This window comes from Aplysia californica, unplaced genomic scaffold (assembly GCF_000002075.1).
Source record: "Aplysia californica isolate F4 #8 unplaced genomic scaffold, AplCal3.0 scaffold00306, whole genome shotgun sequence".
Lineage (NCBI taxonomy): Eukaryota > Metazoa > Mollusca > Gastropoda > Aplysiida > Aplysiidae > Aplysia > Aplysia californica.
In genome coordinates this window covers 15,187-16,516 of record NW_004797576.1, presented here as the reverse complement: position 1 = coordinate 16,516, position 1,330 = coordinate 15,187, and positions in this window count along the sequence as shown.

Genomic DNA, 1,330 nt, shown 5'->3' with positions numbered 1-1,330 from the left:
AGAGAGAGAGAGAGAGAGAGAGAGAGAGAGAGTCAAAGTCAAGAAGATATGCTATGGGTGTGCATGGGTGTGTTTGTGTGTACGTGTTAATCTAATTGTGTATGGGTGTAGGTGCAATAGATTTTACACAAACAAAAGCAACGGTACATTTTTGGGTTGGTTTTTTTTTTAATTCTTAAAAAAAATTGCTACTCTAGTAGAACTCAGCTGGAAAATTCTGATGCTTGGATCTGGCATTCAAAGGGATTTTGTGTTATTATCTTCATGAGCAATCTGGAGTATTGCCTCAGAGATCATGGAACGACCGGCTTCAGAACCAGTCGTCCATTTCCTATCTACTCCCGCCTTTAGAATGGAAGAGGAGTTAAACATTTTTTGTTAGAAAAAAAAAGATATCAAAACAAGGCTGCAATCACGTTTGAACCAAATCCTGAAACGTGGCAGGAAAGAATAAAGGTGGAACACTGAAAACTGGAGTCCATAATATCATAAAAACTAACTTTTCCAGTAAAATAATTCTCATCAAACAGACAAGAGAAATACTGCAAAAAAGGGTACGTTTAATGTAAGCTTACATAACTCCCTTCAGCAACCCACCCCTCCCCCTACAAAAAGAAAAGAAAGAAAGAAGTAGATAAATAAATAACGTTAAATGAACAACTCCCCCACACACAAAAAAAAATAGAATTAGTTTTTAGAAACATTAAATTTTATAAAAAAAATTTAAGGTGGTAAAAAAAAAGAACCATCCGTCCATCTACAAAACTCTCAAATGATCTGATGAAGACCAACGGTAAAACAGAAAGGACGAAACAACAACAACAACAAAACAAAGCCAAACATTAACATCAACAAAAACAAACACAAAGAATAATATGTAGAAACCAGGATATGTCAAACTTATCTGACTGGAACAGCTGTGGCCAGATAATCAAGACAGGTGAAAAGAGAGTAAGTCCTAATACATGTATCGGAAATGGCCTCGTTTTCGAAGACTCAAAGGGACATAAATCCCAATCGGTCAATTAATCATGCATTCGTATTGACACAGTTGTCGCCCTGTCTATCTATCTATCTATCTATCTATCTATCTATCTATCTATCAATCTATCACTCACTCTAACTGATCAACTGACACAGCCCAGGTAGACCGCCAAGTGGACTGCCGCAGAACATTACTTGGTGTCCGTGGTTACACACCAAATCAAAGCGCCAGGATCAGGCGCACAAATCTTCTCTCATTCCCTTACGTGCTATGCCTTGAACTGACTCGGGTTATCTACATTTACACAAAGTGACTCCAGACTTTCATTTCTCAAAATAATATAAT